Here is a 27,311-nt window from a genome sequence, read left to right on the forward strand (position 1 = left end):
GCCTGTTCATTAATGACTGGAAGCAATTGCAATACTAATGAACCTTGCTTGTTTTGCATTTAACCTCCAGGGTGACCTGGAAGGCATTCATACACCATAAATATCAGACCAAAGCTTCACAGACACGACTATATTTGTTGCTGGCAGTTGTAATGCTTTTAGTGTGCATATGCCCGCAACAAATCTAAATTAGGGACCTCCATTTTTGTCACACATAATCACACAATGCTGCACAAAGTCCTACTCTTCTATCTCATTGTGGCACAGAGATGACCTCTTGAAGCAGGGACATAGCCAGGATTTTAGGAAGGGGGGGTCCAGACTAAGTGCCACCATTATAACGGGGCTTGGGCGTGGTGGCGCAGCAGCACACACCATTTTTCTAATGGAAGGGGGGTCCGGACCCCAAGGACCCCCCCCCTTGGCTACATCCCTGCTTGAAGGCTGTGCTAGCAGAGAATAAGTGCAGGAAGGTTCTACCAAGCTGTTAAGTCTCTGAGTACAGTCCTAGCAACAAACGGTGCATGTGTCAACCAAAAATTAGCCTCAGGAAGACAGAGATTCTCATCTCAAGAGTCTGATCAATGGATGATCTCTCTCTCTCTCTCTCTCTCTGCATCTGTGCCTGTGCCATGTATGCCTTCCAATTATCTGCTTACATTTGGTGCCCCCATGATTTTGATAAGATTTCATTAGTCAATGAAGACTCAGAGGTCATTTGCCATTGCCTTCCTCTGAAATACAGCCCCTGTGTGTGCGTGTATGTGTGTTTGGGCCTTCAAATCACCTGGAGGCTTATGGAGACCCAATGAATTTCATAGAGTTTGCTTAGGCAAGAAAGACTCACAGGTGGTTTTGCCATTTTCTTCCTCTGAAGTATACCTACAGTACCTGGTGTTTGTTGATGGTCCCCCATCCAGGTACTAACCAGAGGTGATCCTATTTAGCTTCCAAGATCAGAGGATATCTGGTGCCTTTAGCATACTCAGGACAGCACCTGAAATTCCTTGGTGATCCCGCATCCAACCAGGCCTCAGTTTGCTTAGTTTCAGATCAGATGAGCTCTGGTACCTTAATCTATGCTGCATTTTATTCAAATTGTTATCTTTCAAAGGTTTTATACTCCTTTAAGTCAGTGCATTTTTAATATTTACTTTTAAAAATGCTTTCACTATATTTTTTACAGCCATATTTTCTTTTGATCCATTCTGCGAGATGCTTTGGGTCTCACATTGGAAGAGAGGTGGGATACAATTCAATAAAATAAAGAAGTTGTATGAACAAGGCAATGGCATGAAATATTTGTAATCTCTGTTAGTGGAGGAGCTACTTATACCAAATAAATCATAAGGTGCTCACTCTAACTGGGCCAAAACAGACTGCAGAAATAATCCAGCTCAAATCCACTTTAACTGCCCTGGCTCGATGCTAGGGAATTCTGGGAACTGTAGTTTTGTGAGGCATTGAGCCTTCTGAGTTAGAGAGCTCGGGTGCCACATCAAACTACAGTTCCCCAAATTCCCTAGCACTGAACCAGGGCAGTTAAAGTGGTCTCAAACTGGATTGTATCTTCAGTCTGACTTGGCCCTAAGTGATATCTCAAAGCTGTGATTCTTTGATGTATAGTTACATCAGGTTAGTAGTTTTCAGCCTTTGGTCTCCCGAAATTTTGGGCTTCCAACTCCCAGAACCCTTGAACTCTGGCCATGCCGGCTGGGTCTTTGGGAATTCATGTCCAAAACAATTGGAAAACCAAACATAGAGTACCAGTTGTTTAGATATTCTTACACAGCTAAATCAACCTCTGGTCTGTCCAACTCAAAAAATAATTTCTTTGTTTTTTGTGGGTTTTTCGGGCTATGTGGCCATGTTCTAGAAGAGTTTATTCCTGACGTTTTGCCAGCATCTGTGGCTGGCAACTTCAGAGAATTTCTTTGTTAATTGACAAGAAGGAATGTTCCGCCGCCCCATGCATGTAACCTATTTGACTGGGGCCATTCCTCTATTCAACAGAAATCTGTAGCCATTCTGTTATCTAAATTGGTATCCCCTTTTGTTCTTTTTGAGATGGGTTCCTTTTTGTGAGGTACTATTGTCAGTAACCGTTGTATAATCGGCATCGAGATAGACTATGAATAGGAGAGATATACCTTCAACTATTGGAAACAGTAAGTAGCTGCCCTTTATCAAGGGATAAATGCACTGAAGCATCTCCATAAAGCCAGCTGGTGTAGTGGAAATCTGGCTTTGGTAAAGTGGAACCCTCATGCAAATGCTAAAGGCACTGGTTGACCTGGAGCATTTTTCAAACTTGGTTGGTATGGCAGGAAGAAATCAGAGTACAACTACAATGCCCTTTGAGGACAGAAATATGCTACCATGATTCATTTCTAAAATGAGCCTTTACAGAAGGTGCAGACAATCTGACCTGGAACTTAGTGTCTCAGTGTTAGCTGGATGCAGTGAAATCAACAATTGTCCATTCAGCATACACTCAGGGGCAGCCAGTCCCCTTTATTATTGGAATGTTTACAGTAAGTTGATTTGTTTCAGAACTGGGGTGAATTTGGGTAAAAGTGAATTCACTAGACCCAAACACCTGGAAGTCCTTTAAGAACTCAGTGTAATCTCTGCTTTGCCCATTTTTACACAGATAGAGAAAGTGACATTTATACAGATACATGCAGATCATGGGGTTATTAGAAGCCACATTCAGAGAGGCTGGCCTGCTTTCTGTTCCTTCCTTCCTTCCTTCCTTCCTTCCTTCCTTCCTTCCTTCCTTCCTATGTCACTTCATTTATCTTGTTCACATTAGTTTGGAAGCAATTAAATCCACATATTATATATTTATAATTAATTATTTTCTCCCAAACAATAGTATAACTGCATTACAGTTGTAACTTAATGAGGAACAGTGTCTGTCCTCTGGAGCTATAACTTTTCAGTTGCTTTTTATAGTTTCAGCGATGGGGCATCACTTAACAGTGGAGGAGGAATATCATAGGGTTCACACACAGCCTCAAATACTGCGGGGGTATTGAGATGACAATGAAATAGATGGAAGGCGGGCATGCTTTATACTATGAGTCTGTGGCTAGTAGCATTCAGGTATAATTTAAAGGAAATAAATTATTGGGATCTCCTATTGGGAGGACCCTCAGAACTATATCTCTAACTAGCAGGATATTTTATTTTATTTTTAAATTATTTTTATTGTTTCATCTATACAGAATTACAATATTTCACATACCATCATTAATTAACACTTGTCACTTATCTTTCCCCTTCCCTTAGAGCTTCAATAAACTTATTTTTGCATTCATTATCATCATTACTCTTACCAATATTCTTCATTCAGTTGTTATCTCAGATATGTATACAACTTGTCTTTTTTAAAGTTTTTTTCTCATTTGTGTTGTGAACCCAGACTATTAAACCTTTTGTATTTGATATTTTCATTAACCTTGATGTGAATTTTTAAAGTGACTTTATGAACTCTGGTACATACTTTTAAATATCATTTTCCCCCATATTACACTGTAAACTCTTCTCTCCCCCCATGAAAAGGGTCCACGAAAAGCCTTGAATAGTGTTCACTGTCATCTTTCCTAGGAAAGATCTGGATTCTAATGAGAGCAGATCAAGAAAAGTTGCAAATAGTTGCAAGGTTTGTGCAGCTACTCAACTATATAGAGGTACTGTACTCTTTTCAGTGCATTTTCAGTCTGAAGTGGTTTAAAATATCAACATAATGACTCATTGTGATCATTGACAATCTGTGAAGGATAGTGTCTGTATTGCCTACCAAGTTAAGCTAGGGTTATTTCATTCATTTTAAAATGGAGCCCTGGTGGCGCAGTGGTTAAATGCCTGTACTGCAGCCATTCACTCAAAACCACAAGGTTGTGAGTTCAAGACCAGCAAAAGGGCCCAAGCTCGACTCAGGCTTGCATCCTTCCGAGGTCGCTAAAATGAGTACCTAGACTGTTGGGGGCAAATTAGCTTACTTGCTAATTAGCTTATTTGCTGTTCACCGCTATGATCTTTGGAATAGCGGTATATAAATAAAACAAATTAATTAAAAAAAAAATTAAAACATTTCTTCATGGGTGACATATGTTATATACTACCATTGTTCATGAAAGATGATGATCTGAGTTGTCAATTAAAGGTGATGTTTCTTAGGTACAAAATACACTGCTGGAATAATCCAGTTTGAGATTGCATTAACTGCCCTGGCTCAGAGAACTAGAGATCTCTGACAACGAATGCTAAATGTCTCACAAAACCACAGTTCCTAGAATTCCCTAGCACTGAGCCAGGGAAGTTAAAGCAGTCTCAAACTGGATTATTTCTGCAATGTGTTTTGGGCCAAAGTTCCCACTGTCTCCAGTAGAAATGTTCCAGAAAAAGCAGCTTCAGGACTACCCCTTCGGTTGTACATGGAGTATTCCAAATGCAGATACAAATTTGGGGTGCAAGAATAATTTATCAGACACTATATTTAGCCAGAGGTTTTCTAGTAAAGAAAGCACTGAACAGCAGATTTTGGTTGATAAACTATTTCATAAATCTATAGCTGCTAAATTTCGGTATGTGCTTTCAGGACATTTCAAGTTTGAATGTCAAATCAACATCTTTGCTTTAGTTTACAAAACAGGTCAAGAAGATGCCACATTTGATGCGGTCATAAACTAAAAATTTCTACAGTGCGTAACATATTGGCGGCAATAGCAACATTTCTGCCAGAATTGCTGATGCAAAATTTTCATGTGTGGGAGGCACCAGGCATCTGGCTACCAGGCCAGAAGCCCTTGATCACTCTGAGGATGTCAGAGAAGGAAAAAGCTAAGACTGACTCATCTCCTGATTTCAAGATGTTCGTAAGAATGGAAGAGAGGTTGGAATTTACCCATAGTCATGAAAGCTGACTGAAGAACAGAACTAACCTTACATTAGCCAGAAGGAGGCATCCAGCCACTGGTGGCTGGTGCCTTTTATGTTAGTGGAAGAGTGATTCCACTCTAGGCTTTAATACACATCCATGGATTCTGCATCCATGGATTCAACCACCATGGCTTGAAAATATTGGAAAAAAAATAATTCCCAAAAGCAAACCTGGAATATGTCATTTTATATAAAGGACATATTTTACTATCTCAGTGTATATAATAGGATTTGAGCATCCATGGATTTTGGTATCCACAGGAGGGTCCTGGGACTTTCATACCAAGGGCCCACTGTATCAACTTAAAAGGAGATACCCAAAGCTCTGAGTCTATTTTAGGAATAAAATTCAGAATCTTGAATAGTTTCTTCAAAATTCAGACCCAAAACAAGAGTGGTTTCTTCAGAAAGCTGTTTTTGGAGCATAATGAAAAGACAGCAGACTGTTACTTATTTCATTTGTTATTTCTATGGCAAGAGTGATGAAAGGTGCCTCTGAGATTTTCTGCATCCCATTCCAAATAACTTGAGTAGATTTGGGTACTATGTACACATTGACCTGGGGGAATAGTTGGTGACATATTCTGTCCCACTGTAGGCAGCAAACATTTTGAGCTGGGTCTGTTGAGGAGAAAAAAGAGCTTCCCCCAATGACCACACAGGCTTTGGGAGGCAAGGTCAAGTAAACTATTGCTCTCCCCCACTTACAGTAATTCTCTGTGCTTGATTCTGAGATGACTCATTGTACTGGAGAGACCTCTAAACCTCCACAAAGTATTCTACATGTACATATGGGCACATACTCATATGTTTTTCCATTGGCAGTGGCAGCTTATGGAACATACAAGGAGAGCATCACCCTGAAATTGTGGGCAAGGCACCCTCTTTATTGACCTACATGATGTCCATGTCCATTGGTGAAAGGTTTTATACTGTATGTGTCCCTCAGCCTCAACAAGAAACTAGTTTAGGTTGGGCCCCGGACAGCACAGCCAATAATGAATTGTGTTGCTGTATACAAAACTTCCAGAAGGCCAAAAGTTCCCCATCCTTGGACAAGAAAGTGACAACATTTCGAACTGAGATAAAATTGATTAAACCAATCAGCTACTATTAAATAAGCACTTTGTTACTTAACTGACAACCCATACAACAACCTAAGGATTGTCATTTTCTGATACCTTTTCCCCTCGCCCCCATATGTATGTGTGTGTCTATGTCTGTGTCTGTGTGCTTGCCCACTGATTAGGAAGATAGCTATTTCTCTTGAAAATGTGAAGGAAAGAGTCACTGATGGGGAAAATTGGCTTCTGGCAGTAAGCTGTGGAAAACATGTTTTTCAATAAAAGAGTAGCAAAGCAAAGAAAATAACTGTGCCCATTTTGGAAATAGCTACCCTTATCTATGATGTCGGTGACCAGAGGCACAGAAATGGAGGAAGAGTCCATGTGCACTCTTCATTAACAAAGCCACCAGAATACTCCAGTGATTTACAGGAAAATGCAGAGGTCTTAAAAATGATGGTAAGGTAAGAACATGAGGTAGGTAAGACTTTGGATGAAGTACAATCTGCATTATAAACTTGGGCCAAGTGTCAGCCTCAGATCTAAGAACATTATCCCTTGGAAGAAGTTTCAGATTTAGGAAAACTGACATTTCTTAAAATGCAAAGATCATAATGGTACATAGAAGGCAAGGATAAGGGAACTTTTGCCATCCAGTTGTTTGGATTTCATGTCCCAGAAGTCTGAGCTAGCATGGACAATTGTAAGGGTTCACGGCCATGGTTGTACAAAAGATCTGGTTCCCCACTCCTGGTGGAAAGGAAATGCCATGCTCTTTTCACCCATGTTTCACACTTGAGTGTAGATAATGATTTTGACCCAGGAAGTAGATTGTAAATCTATGTTTCAAGATATTGCTTTGGTAAAATGACAGGCTGGTAAGAGGAGGGAAAATATCTTTAGTGGTGGTTCCTCAGTCATTGAATGCTCTCTCAGGTAGAGAGGACTGCTTTGTACCTACAGAGACATCTATTAAACGCTAGTTAAGGAACTTTTTGTTCATCCAGACATATTTTTTTAAAAAATTAACATTTTTAATGTTATGTATTTAAGTGTCATTTTAAAACGGGTTATTAATTATTTTATCCCTTCCCTTGAAATGCCAAGACAATGCTTGTGATTTCTTCCATTATTTCCTTATGCCATCCATGCAAGCCCATTTTCAATTCTTCAGAATCCCAGGCGTAATATTCTAGAACAAGGGAGTACATACCTTTACCAGGTGTTGGTGTGCTCTCCTCAAGAGAAGATGTGTGCTCTACTGGCATCTGAAGTCCTCCCCCCTCTCTCTTTCTCTTTCTTTGACTTTGTAGCTGCTTTACAATGCAGTTCCTTGTGTGTAAGAGCCAGCATGGCAGAGTGTTTGGAGTGCTGGACTATGACTCTGGAGAACAGGGTTCGATTCCCAGCTTGGCCATGAAACCCACTGGGTGACCTTGGGCAAGTCACACTCTCCAGCCTCAGGGGGAAGCAATGGCAAATGTCTGAACAGATCTTGCCATCTATCTTGCTTTCTCTCTCTGTGTGTGTGTGTCTGAAAAGATGTGCATAAATAATGTATGCATATTTCAAAATGCAAATAGATTTGCTTTAGTCGGGAGGGATGTATACAAAAATGCATCAAGGGAAAATGCATACAAAAAATGTATACATTTTGAAAAAGTGGGTGAAACTTTTTAGGAATTTTCACACTTGGGCCTGTGGGAGTGCGTCTAGCACGCCAATGCTGCACAATGCAAATCCAAATACAATATAATGCAAATTGAAGAATGAGAAACTCAGTGAAAGTGAGAATGACAGAATTGTACATCTTTACTCAAAAATCTCAATCATCCCACAGAGATGATTGAGATTTATTCCCATGTAAATATGCCTGGGATTGCTGCGATACCTGATATTTGTTAGACTCAGTTATTTTTAGTATTTTATTTATTTATTTATTTTATTTAGGTATTTATATCCCACCCTTCAGCGTGTGTCTTATAATGTTTCCATTCACTATGGGTTGTCATGTTTTTTTCTTCACATTTTGTTAGTGGCTTTGAGCATTTTTACTGGAGGGGAAATGCAGATTAGAAATATTATTTTAAATCATCATCTTGGTTTCTAAAGCTGATTATGGATCCATGCATAGCCAAAACAGCAGCAGCCAAATCCAAAAGCATTCTTGCACAAGGGAGAGGCATCAAAAGATTTGGAAGAGGTTTGCAGAAGTACAAAAATAAAGTCTGGGGGCTGGGAGGGAGGATTCCCAAAACAGCCAGTGAAGGCTTAGCATGCTAAAAAAATGTCCCACATAGAACTATCAATTGGAAGAGACAACAAGGATCATCCATTCCCCCATGTGGGAATACACCATCAAAGCACTCCCAACACATGGCCACCCAGTCTCTCTTTTAAACCTCCAAAGAAGGATACTCCAATACACTATGAGGCAGCGTATTCTACTATCAAGTTCTTAATGTTTAGGAGGAATCTTTCCCTGTAATTTTAATCCATTGATCCATGTCTGTCATAGTCTCTAAAGCAGAAGTCCATCCTTCATCCTCAGTGGCCTTAGGGGATGTGTGCAGGGGAAAAGGGAACTGAATGATACATTGTATAGGTGGACATGGCCAGCTGTTTTAAATCCAAATAAGAAATATACCATACAGCTTTTTCTTACAAGTTGGAATGGAAAAGTGAACACACCAGAACACCATGCATAACTTTTTTGAGGACATGGGGGAAAAGAAAAGGTATGGGTAAGCATACCTTCCAACTGTCCCAAATTGGCAGGGACAGTCCTGACTAATCCTTTTCTTGTCCCGCTTTTTCATCTGTTTTTAAAGTGTCTCAGTTTCTCCCTTCTTTTCTTACTTTCACTCTTTGTCCTCAGCTTACTTCCATTGTTCTAGCTGAGTTTAAAGTGCAAAAGTAGTTTGCACTCATTTCACTCAGCACAGGGGAGGAGAGAGCAGGTGGAAACTTGCCATTCTCTTTAGGCTCAGGCGAAAGCAAACTGATGCAGTCTCTCCTAGGTTGTGTGTTCTTTTTCATGAAAACCTTTTGCCATCTTGACCACACTCTCATATTGTTTGGCCACATGTGTATTGGTTTATATCTGTGAAATGTGGGGAATATAGGGTAGACTTATTTTTAAAACTCTAAAAGTAATCTTTGGGCCAGTGGATTTTTTAAATCACAGTGCAAGCCTAAAGCATTTGGGTTAAACTGACATTGGCAAGCCCTCATGTGGATAAATACTTACGCTCTTTAGTCAGCAACACTTTGCATGGCAGGAGGTATTCTGAAGAAGGCAGGTTACATTGTGGATAGCCTAACTTGGAGGTCACAGAAAAAAAACAAATCTATTTGAATAATGCAAAATTGCCAAGCACATTAGAATGTCAGCTTGAATATCATTATGATAAAGGCAGCAAGCATTGTTAATCTAAGCTCCAGCATAGACTTTTCTTTTTACACAACTAGATAATAAGCAACCGACCCAAGGTTTCAACAAGAAGAAGGTACAGTCAGTCATAGACGGTACTGCATTTATTAAGAGTCAAATAATTCATCCCTTCAGAGCAATAACATATAAAAAGAAAGACAATGCTTATCTCACAACTGCACATGAAGCTATCACAAATGCTAAGGTACTGAAATCAACCCCACAAATTGTGGAGTCCATTCTTTTGACAAACCTATTACACTTTCCCCCAAGTCAGGAAATATTAATCAAGAAACATATATAATATTATCACAATATCTGTATTCTAAAGGAATTTTAACCCCATCACACAAAAGTGAATACAAGTGAATTCCTATGGTACTTGATTTCATGGGAAGGCCCAAAGTGGAAACTGGTGGCTTCCATGTCCATGAGGTGGAAAATTTGATGTGGGTTTAATATGAAGTGAAGGTATTTTGGGTCCGACAAAAGGACAAATACTTTACAAACCAAAGAGCACAACAGATTTACTGTCCCAAAGACAAAGAAGCCACCAGCTATCCTTGAGGCTAAATATGACATTGATAGCTCAGTAGCTCCACATGATACAGTGTGGCATGAGATAAAATATGCATGTCCAAGAATGACTTAAAATTGTTATTTGTTGTTGTCAGCTGCCTGTTATGTGGTTGTTGTTTTTTTGAACCTGAAAGTGTGTGACTTGCCCAAGATATCCCAGTGGGTGTCCATGGCTGAGTGTGATTTCGAACCCAGGTCTCCAGAGACATAATCCAATACTCAAACCACTATGCCATGTTGGCAGCATTAAAGAATGAATAGTTTAGTAAAACAGTAAAAGCAGTTGAGCCCTACCACACTGGTTCAGTCTTATCACTGAACACAAAAGCCTTGACTCATGTTCAAAGATGTCCTCTTTTTTAATTCTATGTGTCTTTTGTACCTTCTTCTTGTTCGTTCAATGTTGTTGTTTTCAAAAATTAAAAATATGCCAATAAAGAAATCAATTTTATATGTTTTGTGCCTTCCAATAATTTCTGATTTATGATAATCCTAAATCTTACACAGGATTTTCTTGGCAGGATTTATTCAGATGGGGTTTGCCACTGCTTTTCTCTAGGGGTGAGAGAGACTTTGCTCAAAGTAATTCCATGGGTTTCCATGGTTAAACAGGAATTTCAACTCTGGTTTCTCAAAGTCCTAGTCTAGCACTCAAACAATTAAAGCATGGTGCCTCAATGAACTTTTTACCTGGCATTAAACATTCTTCTTTATAACAAAAGGAACAAGATCTGTCATGGAAGAGCCATTCTGGAGCCCTAAACCTATAAGCCTGAAGTCTGCTTACTCCTACTCCAGAGTGGCTGATTCCTTGGCAGATCCTGAAGGAGTTATATGCAGATAACAACAAAACCAAAAATGGATAAAATGTCATCAAGCTATCCAGGTAAAAACATGCAAGATTTTGCTCATCAAACAAAATGTGAATGAGTTTCCCATGTTCTGTTTCAAGCTACACCTAGAGGTTTTCAATCAAATCCATTCTGTAGTTAATACAGATATGGGGAAATAGTTTGTGTGTTCGCCAGATAATACTTTTCAAGGGAAAGTTTATATTGTAAAGTCACTCTGAATACCCAAGGTAAACATAACCTTTTCTCTGATTTTATATACCAAAAGTCTTCAAATTATATTTGTAGCACAAGTGTGCCTAAGGGAAGCTATACCTGTGTGGATAGGTTCATGCATTTTGTATTGTGGCAGGATGAATATAATATATTATGGTATTATTATATTATTCGGATCTTGCTTTCTCCTCAAAATACTGTTGTTGCTGTTCTGTGCTATTGTAGTTGTGTGCCTTTGTTTCTGACATGGGGTTTTCTTGGCAAGATATATTTAGAGGAAGTTTGTTATTGCCTTCCCCTGAGGCTGAGAGTATGTGACCTGCCCAAGGTCACCCAGTGGGTTTCATGGCTGAGCTGGGCATTGAACCCCTGTGTCCATAGTTGTAGTTCAACACTCAATCAACTACAGCACAATCGCTCTGTAAATATGATTGAACCTTCTCCATATTCAGTTCTGATGGCTGTCTCTTATCCTGAATGCAGGTTATGTATCAAGACAATTAGATGTATTGGCACTCCCATTTCTTTGAGAACATTCCATAGTTTTTAGTGGTCTATGCAGTCAAAGGCTTTGCTGTGCTCATTAAAGCACATATGCATTTTCTTTTGGAATTCTCTGGTACTTTCTATTAGACATCGTAGCTTACTATGGGGTTCCTAGTGCCTATTCCTTTCCTGAATCTATCTTGCATCTCTGGGATTTCTCGCTACATATATGGTAGGACTCTTTGCTGCAGAATTTTGAGCAGGACTTTGCTTGTGTGGGAAAATAGTGCTATGGCCCAGTAGTTTCTGCAATCTTTTTTATTACCCTTTTTGAATATAGGAATGCAGATTGATCACATGCAATTTGTGGGGCACTGCTTTGTTTTCAGTATTTGTTGGAATAGTTTGGTTAGAACTGGACTTGACTCTCTACCTGTGGATTGTAGCACTTCTATTGGTATGCCATGTGTTCCTGGTGCTATATTCTTCCCAGTTGTTATGAATGTGGCTTTCACCTCACTTTCCAAAAATTGGAGTTCATCTTTGTATGTTTCTTCTTCTCATGTGTTATTTATCCTTTTACATTTTTAATATAACTCTTCTGTGTAGCTTCCATCATTTAACATTTCATCATGGTCATGTTTTACATTCCTCTTCTGACTGCAGTGCATCCCCAACCTTTATTTAAATTTCCCTTTCAATTCTTCCTTTTTTATGTTGGCTTCTATTTCTCACATTGATTGTTGTACTAATTCTCTTTATTTATGCACACTAATCTTTAGATATTAGCATTTATGGATTGTGTTCCTATCTCCCCTTTCTTTTGCTACTTGTCTTTCTTTAACTGCTTGAAGCATTTCATCTGTCATCCATTGTTTCATCTCCTTTTTGGCCACAGGTATTGTCTTTCTGCATTTCTTTTTGACGATGTCCCTGACCTCTGTCTATAGTTCTTCTGATTTCCAGTCAACTAGGCTTAATAGTGCAAATCTGTTTCTCATATTTTCTTTAAATTCTGCTGGAATGTTCTTCAGAACACATGTTGATTTGGTATTCTTCAGCTTTAATCTAATTTTGGATAGGAGTAGTTCATGGTCTGTGCTGCAGTCTGTGCCTGGTCTCATTTTTGCTACAAGAATGGAGCTTCTCCATCTTCTCTTCCCTATTATGTAGTCTATTTGATTTTTGTATTGGCCATTTGGTGATGTCCATGTGTAGAGTTTCCTCTCCAGTTGTTTGAAGAAGATATTTGCAATAAATAATTAAATGACTATGAAGTATTGATATATTTCTTTCCCTCTAGAAAACAGTACTTTAAAGACAGAAACACGTTCCTAATTTTGGGCTCAGCCATTTCCTTGCTGCCAATTCACCATATCCCTCTCTGTGTATTTGAGAGCACTGGTTGTAAATGAGGGGAGAATATTTTAGAGAGTTGCTAGATAGGAATATGTTTTGTACATATTAAGCATTCACCTTCAGTGGATATACAGAAGGGATTCGCTGAGGTATTTCACTGATGCGCTTTCTGATTCAACCAGAGATGCTGTTTAACTCTTGAGAGCTAAGGCTCATTTCCCTATAATAATTGTTTCCATTTTGTGAGCAGCAGGAGATCACAGGAAATCTTTCAAGTCAGTCTATTTCCAAACTGGATAAGACACTGTGGATGTAAACAGAAGCTCTGTGCATAGTTCATAGTCTAATGCAGCCCTAGTCAAGAGGTCAGTAATATCTCCTGTCAGCAGTACAGAAGAAAGAGTGAGACCTTGAACTAGAGTAAGGCACATGACCTCTTCAGGTGGTTGATGCCGAAAGGTATAAAGCAGTTTACAATAAGAAGTTGGAAAACAGAACTAGCTTGTGATTCATCAGCCTGTCTGTATCATTTCCATGCAGTGGAAGATCCTGTCCTGTTATTTCTGATGAAGTTGTCAGCCATTTTACTTTCTTTAGGGAGGTGGAGGGGCAAAATGGTCTTTCAGTGGGCCTGAAAATGGCCAGGATTATTCCTGCATCACATGAACATGAAACTACATAAAGTTTCTGCTTCCAACAGAGGTAAAACCTTTTTTGTACTATAATGAGCTGAATTTAGCTGTACAGCACCTACAAGTTTTCCCAAATGTTGCAGTGCAGAGAGTTCTTGAGAATTTCAATATTCTCTGCCCAAGGAAAGGGCATGGGACTTCACAAGGGACAGAGGCACGGATCCCAAGAAGAGTTACTTTACTTCTACTAATGGAGTGTAAATTTTACTGTCCTTTGTGTTGGTCTCCACAAGGACAAGACAGATGTGGCCTCTGCCTCCAAACCAATTGAACTACAGCAGAGACAACATCTATTTAAAATGTAGGTCTGTTACTCCAACATCTGTCATTTTTTTCTTCCTTCTGTATGATTATTTTTACATCTTTTGTTTGATGATGGAGCTTAGAAAAGTTGTATTATGTATTTTCTGCATTTTGGCTGACCAAAGAAAGTATCATCCTTTTATGGATTTTGTATTATGTTTTATTTTGCTGTATGGTCAGCATGGCTACCCCTGAATATGCTTCCGTATCATGCATTATACACCTAGCAAGCATGTGACAAAATGGTTTATGAATGTTGTAATGGACAGTCAATTCCTCATGTGAATGCCAAGGAAGAAAGCCTGAGTGAATTCTATCAGTTATTGAGTCCTTTATTCTGCCATTTTATATGCTTTCCCCTGAATACCCATTCCTGGCTCTTTTAGCTTGAAGCTTAAAGCTCTTAAAGCTTTCAGGGAAGGCCTGGAGATGGTGGCTGAACGATGTTGTGCCGTTCTGTCTCAGTGAACATAGATTTTAATGTGTTTTACATCATCATCAATATTTTTTAAAATTGCTTTCAGTTTTTTTAAATTGCTGTATGGTTTGACATTGTTTAAACTGTTTGAACAGATCTATTGTGTGTGTCCAGACTGGCATATTGGTTTTTTTTTTTTGGGGGGGGGGGATTAGAAATATTTTAGTTAGGGTGTGGTGAATTGGAGGCAACAAAGTCCCTGGACGACTTGTAGAGCTGAGAATGAAATGTGGTATTAAGAAAGACTACAGCAGCATTTCACAAAATGTGGACTGGGATTCTGGTACCCAGCAATGGGTCTCTCAGACCACTTTCAGTGGATCCCAATACTGCAGCCCACCCAATAGCTCTCTTTCTGTCTACATTAGAAGTGAAGAGATGCAACTCAACTTACACCAGAGATGCCACAATTTACATTAGTTGAAGTAGATACAGAGAAGGGCTTTTTCAGGTTTTTAGACTATTCTTTGATGGTTCAATTTATGATGACTTCCTCCCTATTTATATTTATACTCTTAGAATCATAGAGTTGGAAGAGACCACAAGGGCCATCCAGACCAACCCCCTGCCATGCAGGAACTCTCAATCAAAGCATCCCCGACAGATGGCCATCCAAACTCTGCTTAAAGACCTCCAAGGAAGGAGACTCCACTACACTCCGAGGAAGTGTGTTCCACTGTCGAACAGCCCTTACTGTCAGGAAGTTCCTCCTAATGTTGAGGTGGAATCTCTTTTCCTGTAGCTTGCATCCATTGCTCCAGGTACTAGTCTCTGGAGCAGCAGAAAACAAGCTAGCTCCCTTCTCAATATGACATCCCTTCAAGTATTTAAACAGGGCTATCATATCACCTCTTAACCTTCTCTTCTCCAGGCTAAACATCCCCAGCTCCCTAAGGCGTTCCTCATAGGGCATGGTTTCCAGACCCTTCACCATTTTAGTCGCCCTCCTTTGGACACGCTCCAGTTTCTCAATGTCCTTTTAAATTGTGGTGTCCAGAACTATACATCTATTGATGCAGCCTAAAATCCCATTGGCCTTGTTAGCCGCCACATTGCACTGTCACTAATGGCACTTTCATCACTTCTGAAGTAATCTAAGCCAAATTTTTTAAAGCTATCTGGTGTAGATATTTTGCCAGTGACTAGTACCATATTTGTGCCCACATGGTACCAGTCACTGGCACATTGGAAGAAAAAAGAATCACCATTCTCCTACATCAAATAGCCTGGGGAGAAGTGAGGAAAATGACATTACCAATCATATCAATCTAGGTAGGATTCTGGAAACTGGAAGGTAAAGGGCCATAGACTGGCATAAGTACATACACTACTACTCTGAGCAGCAGTACTCTATGGAGGAAAAAATGTCTTATCTTTGTTCTAAGAATGTGAGGGTAGACATAGCTCCCTGGCCCTTCAGCTCAGCTAGGTACTTAAACCTAGAAGCTATCTTGTTTAATTGCTTTCATTTTTGCAAATTAAGGTTTTAGCTGAACTTTGTTTTAAATTGTGGCAGGACACTTTGGCTCCCATGCCAGAAGAAAGGTGGAATATAAATTAATTCAACAAAGAAACACTTCTTTGGACAAATCAGATGTGAGCAAATCAGTTGTTGCCCCAGTGAGAAATTGTCAGGGCAGCAGAAGAGACTGTGGCCATAAGTTGGATGTTGGAGGATAAAATTTGTCCCTGATCTCAACCACTGGTAGATGGTGGGTCTCCTAAATAAGTGGAGAACCTTTGATATCACCATTAAAAATCCAGGCTAAAAAACAGAGCAAATTTCCAACCCTTCTGACATAGAAGCCATTGGTGAAAGTTTTCTTCCCCTCAGAGAACACAGAGCAGGGCCTCTGAAGAAAATCTTAAGATCTGAATAGATAAAATCTGCAGTAGAGTCGTTAAATATTAAAAACATAACTTTACACTGGACACAGAAACAGACAGGGTTCCACTGCAGAAAGTGTTGGCATACTATGATCAGAACACCAATCCATTGGTAATATAGTAGCCCTATGGCCCAAGCACTGATTCAGGACAGTTGCATCTTTGTATCTGAATCAGATGGGAAAGAAGGATAAAGTTGTTTGTTACTTTTAAATGTGTCACACTCTGAACCTCTGCATGTCCTTTCCCATTGTTTTCCTGTGGGTTTTAGACAGCATGGGGAAAATAACAATACCTTTTGGAAATCACAATTAACAATGGCTCAACGAACAGCCACTTAGCTGCCATCTTATGGTTATCATAGATTTGGTTTAATTGATACAAAATTCCCAGAACAAAAATCCAGAACAATATTCTCTTAGTAGTGTACCTGTGTGCTTTAAAATTATTTCATCCTTTCTCCTAGCAGTCATGCCTGATTAGGCACGAAATTCACCTTGGGCTGTGTAGCTGTTCAGCAGAAGTTCTTCTCACAATCTCTCACCATGTTTGGGGATGGGAGGGGATGACAAATCAATAGACATCACAGCTCCAGTGGACATCTATTGTCAGATCAGAATGCACAGCTGACGTGTAGTGAAAGCTTGTAGGGCATCTTGTCTTACACAAAACATTGAAGGCAAAACAAAGGAACAGGTAGACAAAATGTGACTATCGAAGACTGTCTTGAATGAGGAGGAATTGGCCCAGTTTAAACACCAAAAGACCTGGAAAGCATTTCGGTTCAATCAGTGCATGAGCTACACTGCAGAATTTATTTTGGCACTCTTTTAACTGCCATGGTTCAGTGCTACAAATTCTGGGATTTGTAGTTTTGTGAGCTATTTAGCCATCTTTATCAGACAGGTATGGTGGCACAACAAACTATAAATCCTAAAATTCCATAGGATGGGGCCATAATAGTTAAAGCAGTGTCAAACTGCATTAATTCTGCAGTGTGACAGTAGTCTCATATAAATTACATTGATTTCAGTGAATGTATTTTGTTGGAATTAATAAGTGGATTTAAACCACATTATTTAAAATGTTAATAATAAAATATATTTCATGTAGCAATGCATTCCCTAAGAGTAAGGAGGAAGACACAGAAACCACTGCAATAACATTAATAATTGTAAAGATTTTCACTGCTGTTCCTCTACAAAAAGATTGGTGAAAACCCACTGAGAATCTTTTTCTTGAGCTCAGAACATCTTGACTCTCTATCTCTGACAGTATAAAAATAAATAGATCTTGTATGAGTCAAGTGGTCTGAGAATCAACCTGAGCCTATTTGACCTATTGGAGACATTCACACTGGCTTCAAATGCAGTCACAACAATCCTAGCAAACAATTTCCTCATAACCCTGTTCATGCCAGTTTAAAACTTGCTTTTGGATTTTCTCCAGAAGAAAAAGCTGACAGCTTGAAGATGTATGTTTGAATGCAAGCCTGTCTTCTGAAATGACTGACTTTTAAAGTCAGTCCTAACTTGTGGGCAAGTACAACAATTGATTTGGCTGATGCTTACTTTCAAACCAGCAGGCTTAGTTTCACAGCCCTGGGTCATTTTTGCGCAGGCTGCTTTTTCAAATATGAGATACGCAACCTGTTAGAGGAGATTATCATACTGGCTGTATTTTCCCAATATGAGCATGGGCTGAGACTGGACTGGGACCATGTCTTATCACATGGCTCTGTGCCAGATCGTTACCGTCCCACGCCAGATTGGGACTTCTCCCGTATTTAGCTAAAAACACTTCTTTTCAGTTCTTAGCAAAGTAATGGGAGACTTTCTGACCAGGTATGGAATGGTTCTGATCTGGGCACGGAGCTGTGTCCCAGCCCGGTTTCAGCCCCTGCCCAAATCAGGGAAAAAGCAGTGCAATAATCTCCACAATCTTCAGAATAATATGTAACTGTAGCTATACATGAACATATAAAGTATATAAATAATCACTTTATAGTGAGGATCTCCTTGAATAGTGGTTAAAACAAAAATCAGTTCATAATGCAATAAAACTGCCTGGTTTGGTCCGCTGGGAGCAGCCTTCAGACGGCTGCGCCCAGCGAACCAATGGAGAAAGGGTCCGCCGCCGCGGGGTGTCCTTGGGGCTTGAATCCCCAAGGACACCCCTTTCCAGGCTGCGGGGAAGGGGCCTTTTGCCGCTTCCCCGCAGCCCGGAAAGCGGCGGATCGGGGCTTCAGTGGCTGCCGCTCTGGCCGCTGAGGCCCCGATCCAGCGGGGAAAGGTGCGCCTACAGGCCGCCCCAAAGGGGCGATCTGTAATGCGCCTTAGTTATATCCTGTTTGGACTACTGCAATGCACTCTACATGGAACTTCCTTTGCAGAGTGTTCAGAAATTTCAGTTAGTACAAAGAGCTGCTGCCAGAGTATTAATTAGGGCATGTTACAGAGACAACAGTGTTAGGAAGGATCGAATCAGGGGAATTTAATTAGCTCAAATTTACGAGAGGCGTGTCCTAACAACGCACGCAGCAGGATCATGTCCCTATGTGTATACCAGAGGTCATCTAGTCCAACCCCAAGAAACAGAGACTCCAATGCCAATGAGTTGCAATTAAAATATAAACATTTATTAAAGCCACACAACAAAGGGATCACACATGCACACACACATTCAATGCTAAAGCAAGGGAGGGGGAGAGTTTTGGGAGTAAGGAGAAAGGATAGAGGCACCATTGAAATAATTACCTTAGGAGTCTTCTCCAAGCGATGGATGTGAGGGATGTTGGAAGGTGGACACAGCCGTGGGGAACGGGGAAAGCAAGCGGCGACCACGGTGGCTAGGAGCTGAGTTCCAGCGGGCTAAGCTAACAAGAGGCCCGAAAGAGACAGTGGGCTTTGGTTTGCCCAAGTGATTTCAGCAGGGCGCAGTGCCCAAGAGAGCTCTGGAGCAGTTGCTCGACAGAGTAGAGGTTTGGAACTGTAGCTCACAAGCCCAAAGAAGAGTGGAATCTAGGTCCTATTTATACTGCGAAACATACCTGCAGGCTATAGCTACCTGCGGAACAAAGGCCTTGATGGCTATCTATTGACTAAGTCTAAAGTTAAACAATGGATACACAAAAGTGCCTGCCACTTCTTTTGGGAGAAGACTACTATGTAGATGGCTGGGTACTTAATGCCATCAATAGGTGAGGCAAACTTCTTTTGTCCTCATTCAGGTTGCCGGCGACAATGACAACTCCCAGAACTGGTTTTAAGGGTTTAAATTTACCTTTCGGCTTTAGCCATGCCCTGCTAGGCTTGTCGGCTATGTGGTCAGTTCGCTTTTGAGATAATGGAGGCTGCAATGGGGTCAGCCAGGGGTCATGCACCCAAAATTTATATAAATCCAAACTCGGTAACAACACTATGCTCCTGTTGAAACATCTCAATTGGCTGCCAGCTTGTTTCTGGACACAGTTCAAAGTACTGTTTATGACCTATGAAGCCCTAAATGGCTTGGGTCCAGGCTATCTGGCAGACTGTATCTCCTTCTCTGGTTCTGCCCAAGTCGTGAGATCATCAGGAGACACCCTTCTCTCAGTCCCACCACCTTCACAAGGACAGTTGGTGAAGACACAAGAGAGGGCCTTCTCAGTGGCTGCCCCTAGACACTGGAACTCCCTTCCCAGAGAGTCTAGAACATTCCCCTCCCTGTTGTCCATCCTTCACCAGCAAAGGCCTTTGTATTATGGCAGGCTTTTAAAATAGAGTTTTTAAAGAATGGGCTGAGGGTGCTATACTCTTTTAGACTGAATTGTTTTAAAGGCTTATTAATTTTAAATATTATTTTATCTTTTTAAGTATAGTTTTAAATCATGTTGATAATTTAATTATATTTCCATGTTCATCTTGTGGTAGGTTTTTAGTTGTATTGTTTGTTTTTAATTTTAAGCAGCCTTGAGTCCTAGTATTGAGATAAAGACAGCATATTAAAAAGTATCATCATAATCAACAACAACAATCAACATATGAATAAGCAATATCTCCCTGATATGCTTATTATGTTACCATCCCTTTGCTTGAATTTCGAAGCAATACAGTTTGAGTTCTGGCGAGCTGTGTCCTATCACACAGCTCCGTGCCCAGATAAATAAAATGGGGCACTAATGGTAGCACTTGGATTTTCACCCCACCCATGCAGCATTGTTGGTGCTTAAAACCCACTTTGGAGAGTTTTCCAGTCCTCCAAAAGAAGTTCTCAGGGCACATGGCAGATGAAGGAGGGAGGGATTATTTTGTCTCACCTGGGTTCACAGAAACTGCTTCTGCTGGGAAACATGAAAAAGTGGCCAATCTTGCTAGTTACAACTATCTATTTGAACATGTAAATGGCTAATGTTGTTATGATGGTAGTACTCTGTTTCATTATGTTTCCTCACAAAATCTGCAATGTTTTGCTTTGTTTTCTTGTTTTGCTGTCTTTCACAAAGCTGCCTCATCCAGAAATAAGGCTCTTTTGACATCTGCTTTGTCCGTGCTCAGAACACCTGTCATCTTTCTTGATTCATGGTCTCTACACACCGCAGTCTGGTTTTCCATAGCAAATCGTCTAAGCTGCTTAAAATGAAACAAGACTTCCACACCAGACTGATAGTGATGAAAATAATAGGATTAATTTGTGGGTCACAGGAGCAAAGGGACATCAGCATTGCTCAGCTTATTCCTTTTTAATGAAGTTGTACTTCTTGCTTTCTCTGTTCCAGAAAGCTGAGTCCATTTACACATGAATGATGATGATGATTGCATATGCTAAAAAAGAAGAGAGGACTTGACTGAAAACCTAGCTTTTTCATTTCATGTCCAACAAGCCTTACCTTCCTGATTTGCTGAATAAGCAGTCCGGAAAGAAGTGTTCAGTTTCTTTTGCTTACACTATACAACATATTTAAAGGTTAAGATGCTGCCATAATAGAGGTCTCTAGTGTCCTTTGTGTGGCTGATCATTATTTCCTGAATTCTCATGACATCTCATGTACTACCAAGAGACCAGTACAATTTGCAAATAACTTATTTTTAAGGGATAAAAAGAATAAACAATTAGGTCAATTAGATCAAAGCTAAGCAGTGCTGATGTGCCAGCAGAACAGAAACCACAGGGTCAGTGAACAAATATGCACCATTTGGTCTGCGAATTTTGACATTCCAAAACTCTCCTTCCAGCCAGAGATGTCATTAAGGGGGTGCAGGGGCTGCAGATAGCACCAGGAGTACACCCCCAAGGATCAGGGTACACCTGGTGCTATCTGCAGTGCAGTTGCTGGATGAGCAAGAAAGGACATTGCCTCCTTTTCTCACTTATCCAGTAGCCATGCCAGACCCTGAACAGGACCTCCAGATGCCATTGCACCAACCCTCTCAGCAGCAGTCATTGATCTGGGGTGGGTGCTGTCATCAGAGCTTGGCATGGCAGCTGCACCAGACCTTGAATAGGACCGCCGGAGACCATGGCACCGGCCTCCCCAGCAGCAATCTGGAGGGGCAGATAAGCGAGGCAGTTGGAGGGAGGCTGGGGCAATCTGACTACCTGCAGCCCTTTCTGGGCAACCACTCCAAAGAGAGCTCTAGACTAAGGAGCTTATCCCAGGGATGAATAAATCAATTTACTTCTACCTGGTTTAAATCTTTATTCGGGTGGGATCCTGATATTATCACAAAGTTTTTGCTGCCTAATTTGCTTCCCAAATACAACCCGGGTCCATCTGGTGGCCATTTTCTTAGCTCAGAAATCTCCCAGATCCGAAAAGATCTGGGAGGTGTGCTCCTGGAACCGGTGAGGGACCCAGGTTGTATTTGGGTGGCAAATTAGGCAGTAAAAACCTTGCAATAATATCAGGATGCCACCTGAATTAAGATTTAAATCTGGTAGAGGTAAATCAATTTATTAAGCCGTGAGATAAGCCCCTAAGATGAGGTGCATCTTTGACATGACCAGTTAATAAAAAGTAGAAAGAATTGGAAACAGTAACTACAAGCTCATATGCACATAGTTTTAGTCAGCTTTGTTTACTTTACATATTGGGGTGTCCCCACCACCACTAAAAACCCTTGGTTCATTCAAACACACCTATTTATTTGTTGTAGCTATCATGGGTTTTATAACAGGAGCAAGGGGGGAAATATTTAGAATATCATGTCAGGATATCACACACACACACACACACACACACACACACACATTAAAAAAAATCTCCTCTTGCTCTGATGGATGGACTCTGGGGAAGGGAGCATGACATAGTCCGGTGCACTTAGAATGCATTAGGTTTGGGAAGGCTGATATATATTACTGGGTTAAAACTAAGCTATATGCCAGGGTATAATGTTCCAGAAAGGCCTTCTCAGACAAACCATGCACATTTTGAAAATACTGTACCCACTTAGAAGTTAGATTTTTCACTCTAGTGGCATTTCAAACTCCTAATCTCCTGAAAGCACTGCATCCCATCTGATCTCGAAAGCTGAGCAGGGTCGGCCCTGGTTAGGGTGGCAGACGAAGTACTATATTTCAGATGAAGGCAATGGCAAACCACCTCAGAATATTCCTTGCCCAAGAAAACCCTATGAAATTCATGAGTTGACAGGCAACTTGAGGGAATATACACACATATACACAAGTTGTTTTTATACATAAAAATTATACACAACATTTATTTTTTTTAAAACTGTGTAATCCTTATAGTACCAAAGTAAAGATTACTTCCTGAGTTTTAACATAACAAAGCAGAAACGTGTGTATAAGTGCAAGTATCAACCATTTGTGTTTCACACATGTCACACTTCTTTCCCAAAAATAAATAATAGAAATCCAGTACAGGTAGACTACTGAAAACTTCCAAGAAGTTCTAATTGTTTTGTTCAGTGTGGCATCTTTATGTGAGTGCTCTAGAGCCACAGTGTGTGAAGAAGAACAAATTTATTTGCAGAGTGTTTGCTCTTTTCCCATAACCCTTATACGCAATATAAAATAAATTCTAAATTGAACAGGAAAATTACACTTCATTAGAAAAACAGAGTGCATTCATTAGAGGCAGCAAAGTTCTGATAACCCAGCAACTAGTTCAACTGTCATAAAAACAATGACAAAAAGTACAAAGATATAACTTATAGAACTAAAGAAAATATAATACAGTTAAAATCTATGGAAGAATTGGCGCTACTGGATCAAAAAGTATATTGGTTTTTCTATATGCAATTAAAAGAATGATTCAAGATGGATGTTAATTTAGAAGAATTAGAGGAAGACTTTTCCGATTTTGACAAAATGTTGCTTAATAAAGAAGCAAAAAAGACATCAAAGATATACATTTTTTTTTCGAGACCAAGAACACGAAAATATTTCAGAGGTTATGATAAAATGGGCATCCGATTGTGGACAGATTATTAGTTTATTAGTTTAGAATGCTGGCAATATGCAAGAAACAAAACAAAGAGATTTACACAATCCCAGAATTTATGAGAAAATTACTGGAAAATGGAACAACGTTGACACTTAACTCCAAATAGACTGGCAAAAATTTGCCCCCAAACCTCTGACTCTTGCTGGTAATGTCATAAGACATGAGGGACATAGATTCGTGTATGGTGGAAATGTCCAAAGTTGGTTAAATACTGGAAGCAAGTACACATAACAATAGAAAAGATGTTACAGATTAAGTACAAGATGAGGCCAGAAATATATCTGTTGAATATGTTAGATAAGATACCCCCCAATATTGAAAGAAAGTATTGGAGAGTTCTTTTATATTTAATAACTGCTGCAAGATTAAGAATCACTCAATATTGGAAAAGTTCAGAAACACCACAAATAGATGAATGGTTACTTAAATTAACAGATATGATAGAAATGGACAAATTGACAGTGTGTTTAAGACATAAGAATGTGGAGAAGGTTATAAATGAATGGTTGAAAATAGTTGAATTCTGTAAAGATAGATGGAAATAAGAGCAAGAATTAGTGTTATTGTGTTAAAATACTTATAAGTAATATGACTAAGAATAAGGTTATGAAGGAGAAATTCTAAGAAATGATAATTTTGAACTTGAAGAAACAATGTTGAAACTATATCTTTTCATATAGGTTACTCAAGGGGAGGAGGAAGTTACTTGTACTATAACTTTAAAGGAGGATCTTCTTTACAACATGCGAAATGAAACCCTCTGTAATTTAAAATGACTATGCTTGTTTAAATGTATTTTTATTTTTATAAAATTTTAAATTATAAATAAATAAAAAAATAAAAACAGTGAGAAAAATAAATGATGCCTCACTAATTATCTTAGCCTACACACACAAACAGCCACTGTCGGAGATAAAATGAAATTTATTTTTCTTACATTTTTAAAATATGGCAGATATTCTAACCATAGAGACATAAAAGTCCTATTCAGGTGTGTATTCATTTTGCAAGGAGGAAGGAAGTAGTAGTCTTTGGCGGGTTACAAACCGCCGAAAAGCAGCGCTCTGCTGCCGCCGCCAGTTGCTGCATCTGGGAACTGCAGCAGCCAAACCGCGTGGTTCCCAGATGCAGCAAAGAAGAAGCGCCAAAATGGCGCTTCTTCTTGCGCCCCGGATGGGATGCCATGAGGCGCTACTCGTGCACTCACGGCGTCACATCCGGGGCGTGATGTGTGGACGCTAAGTGTCCAGCACGTAAAGATGGCGGCACCTGTGTGTATAGGGCGCTGCCATCTTTACGCCCTCGTCACATGCTAGGGGTGAGACCGGTATGGAAGCTAGTTCCTCAGCCAACCCCTAGCATGTGACGGAGGCGCCGCAAAGGCCTGTTTGTAATGGGCCTTTGTTACACATTTCTATGGCTCTGTGTACAGAGAACAACCCTCTAAAGAGGAGAACCTTCTCTGAATATTGACGCTTTACCAAGAAAATCAGTGTTCTCAATCATGTGAAGAGACACTCTTCCAATTCTGTGATTCTATGATTCTATGAAGCCCATCTCTTCAGCAAGCCAATCTCAGAGTCCAATGAAAAAAGTAATGGGACAGGGTGGGTCTAACATGTGCCAACTTCTTATGTGTTGAATAAACACACTTTAATAATTCATGAATAGGGCTACCATTGGAAGGTACCCTGGACATTTCATCAAATGGATCAAAATCATTTACAACCCTCCAACTAAATTCCTAAGAAATGCAGTATTCTGATGCATTCTTGTTTAAATCTGTTGCTTTAGACTGTGATGCCCTTTCTCCCCTGTCTTGTTCCATTCTATACCTGGAGATTGGGAATGCATAAAATATGAAGACATTGAATGCAAACTGTGAATGATGCTCTCATATTTATGGAGTAACCTGATCTGTCTATGTCTACATTGAATAGAATTAGTAGAAAAATAGGGTTAACTTTCAGGATATGCCATACACCAGGAAAAATAAGAAGCAATGCCCTTGGGCAGAGGAATCTGTAAAAGTTGCTTCCAAAGTTGGAAAGTGCAAGAACTATGTGAAAAGACAAACTACCTAGAGGATATAGTAACAAGGGACCTAGTAAATATTTTCCGGTTTAGAAGGAAAACAGTGACCTGGAACATCTGGACTGACATGGAAGTATAACAATCATAATATAGAGATAGCATTTACATTTCTATACCACTTCATACTGAACTAAGCAACCTCTAAGTGGTTTACAACGTATAAGCCAATTGCCCTCAAGAAACTGGGTACTCATTTTACTAACCTACGAAAGAATGGAAGACTGAGTTGACCTTGGAGCCCCTCAGGATCAAACTCACAGCACTGTGACCTCAGTACTAGCATTTAACCACCAGGGTTGCCATAATATCTGGGGGTTCTTGGCAAGTATAAAGTCAAATGTGTTTGCCCACGTTCATATATGCACTCAGAAAATGTCCTAGTCATAATTCTCATTGTCTATTTATAAAACAGACGTTTTTTGTGCTGCAACTGTGGTGAGGAATGCTGGGTGTTACAGTCCAACAATATCTAGAGAGCTCCATGATTCTCTGTTCTAAAGATGATACTTCCTACAATACATTTGTGAATTTATTTATTTGCCACTTTTCTCCTGCCTTAGAAAATGACTTACTAAGGCAGACAGCTTACCAAGGAATGTTCTCCAATAAGTAAACTTGTTACTCAATAAGTATACTTGAAAGGGGAGGATTCTGTTTGCCTCTTTTTACAAAATATCATACAGTCTTTTTGATTAATGTTTCACAACAATTTTGTACAGGCATTTCTTGAATCTACCTTCACGGGCACTATAGTTTGAAAACATCAGAATCTAAACATTTACTTCACTCTAATAGTCATGATGAAAGCTCCTAAATTTGACCCATATACTCATGGTAAATTAGCCTTGCTGGCTAATGCAGTCTTGCAGATAGGAGATAAATTCTTTCTTTGGAACAGCATGGGCCACTAGAGGGATTATTACTTTAAGTTAATTAATCTGGCTGGATGACAAACTCATAATTTTCACCAAATTAAAGCAACAATATGATTTTCCTGAGATTATCTACTGGCAACACAACCAACTAAAATGTCTCAGTACATCCAAATGTTTTGCTGATGCTTTGAGTGCTTCTGGTCCTTCTTCATTTGTTGAAACAGAAAATTCCATGACATGGACTATACTAATTTTAGTATTCAGTGTTAGAACTCTTTAGGATCTTATCTAGTTCCTTAGTAGCTATCTTTCCAAATCCTAGCCTTCTTTTCATTTCTTGATTGCAGCTTCCATTCTCATTAATGAGCCAAGATGTAGAAAATCTTGAACAATTTCAATACTTTCGTGGTCTACTTTAAAGTTATGTAAATCATCTGTGGTCATTATTTTTGTTTTATTGTTCAACTGTAAACCTGTCTTTGCACTTTCTTCCTTTTTTTCAGTATTTTTTTCAGTATTCAGTATTTCCTCTGCCCCATATAGGATTCACCCCTTTTCACTCGCTGCCCCTCACTCCTGGAACCTTCTTCCCCCGCGAGC

This window comes from Sceloporus occidentalis, unplaced genomic scaffold, assembly GCF_023333645.1.
Source record: "Sceloporus occidentalis isolate IW3139 unplaced genomic scaffold, rSceOcc1.0.p SCAF_3, whole genome shotgun sequence".
In the NCBI taxonomy this organism is placed as follows: domain Eukaryota; kingdom Metazoa; phylum Chordata; class Lepidosauria; order Squamata; family Phrynosomatidae; genus Sceloporus; species Sceloporus occidentalis.